Source organism: Clytia hemisphaerica, unplaced genomic scaffold (genome assembly GCF_902728285.1).
Source record: "Clytia hemisphaerica strain Z4C2 unplaced genomic scaffold, Clytia hemisphaerica genome assembly, whole genome shotgun sequence".
Lineage (NCBI taxonomy): Eukaryota > Metazoa > Cnidaria > Hydrozoa > Leptothecata > Clytiidae > Clytia > Clytia hemisphaerica.
Genome location: NW_027103556.1, coordinates 410,179 through 412,202, shown reverse-complemented (window position 1 = coordinate 412,202; position 2,024 = coordinate 410,179).

The window sequence follows — 2,024 nt, the reverse complement described above, 5'->3', positions numbered from 1 at the left end:
CATCAATTCTATCATTCATCATTCTATGTTTCTATCATTTAATCATTCTATCATTTTCTATCGATGACTATCGATGAGTCAGAGCATTCTTAATCAATGAAATAATGATATAGATGATAGAAGGAGAAGAGTGAGAAGCAGTAGAGCATAAACATCATTACGAGCATTCGATAATTAGATCAGGAGATCATTAGAGCATGCGATCATCGAGCTAGAGAAGGTGAACCGGGAACAGACGAGACTCACAGAGGAGAGCTAAGCTAAGCAAACGGAATTCTATATTCGATCATCCTTCAGTCTATCGTCTACTATCATTCTATCATTCTAGCATACCATCAGAGCGATCAGTCTATCTCCATCCATTCTTAAGCGATCAGTCTATCAGGCTATCATTCTATCAGTATATCGACCATATGCTATCATGCTATCATTCCTAGCATAACCATCAGTCTAATCATACGAACATTCATCATGTATCAGGCTAGCATTCTATCATTCTATCATACCACATTTCTATCATTCTATCAGATCATCAGGCTACATACTATCATTCTATCATTCTAGCATTCTATCATCAATCATATACCATAAGTCTACATTATAATCGATTCATCCATTCTATCATACTATCAGTCTATCATTCTGATCATCTTCATAACCAGCATATAAACCATTTCTAGCATTCTAGCATTCCTTCAATCTGTCATTCTATCATTCTAATCATATATCATTCTATCATACCATCATACCAGTCATCAACAGTCTAATCTTCTAAATCATGCTAGCATCCTTCATTATATCATTTTTCATACCATCATTCTAATCATTCAGAGCCATTCTATCATACCATCATTCTATCATACATCATTCTATCATCCTCACTCTACAAATACTAGACCTAAAAAAATCATTTTATCATTCTATCATTCTATCTAACTATCATTCTATCTCCATCATACCAACATTCTAAATCATTCTACTCATTCGAAAAAAAAAACCAATCAATACACATTCTATTTTCTATCATTCTATCTTCTATCATTCGTAAGCTACCACAAGATCGATCATACATCATTCTAGCATTCTAATCCTTCGAATCATACCATCATTCGAGTTCTTGATCAGTCTACTACTCAGCTCCTAAACCCCCTGTACCAATACACAATGAATACTAGCAAACTCCCTTAAGTACGGCTACATCATTTACCGTACACCAAATAGTAACGGAACCCCCCACTCGAGTTTCTAACCTTCTAATTCTCCACCATCGAGAGCGGACTGTGCCGCCAGACGAACATCAAGACGGGAAAGGCCGTCACAGAGGTTGCACACAGCCGAGAGCTCTCAGCACGGGGCTCACGACGGTAGCCCCCCCTCGGCCGCCGCTCCGGAGTAGGCCAGAATCAGGCATGACGTGCCCGGAAAATAGCCACTACACACCCCCGCACCGCAGACAGAATATACTACCAGGCCACACAAGAGACGGGGCGGGACCTGCCCGAGGGCTGCGCGCTCCGAGAGCCATAGTCGCACGAAGCCAGAGCGCAGACTACAGGCGGCACAACACCAAAACCCTAGGGGAAGGGAGGGCACAAGAACAGCGCGCAGGGGCCGATCACGCTTGCAGCTCAAAACGCGCAGGCCTGCCCCCCGCGGGCCGCTAGACTCTGCAAGTTACGATATACCCTCTACGCAGGTAACAATAGGGCAACAACGAAACAATAAGTAGGGAGGTCACCACTGCCGACAAAGATGGGAGCCCCATGTAACCTTACCGACGTCAGACCCTCGTCGAGCCCTGCCGCACAATTGGCCTAAAACCACTAAGAAGAGATGTGCTTAGTCAACATGCGCCCATAGGTAGATCCTTCCACCCCGCCTTGTTCCCCAACACCTTTCATCCTAACACTTACCCTCCGCTCTCTTGGTCTTATCGAGGATCCGAGCCGCGCGCTTCTCCATATTGACAACTTCCTGCGCCTAGAGGAACTGCCATGTGCGCTCATCCAGCCACTGATTCCGAT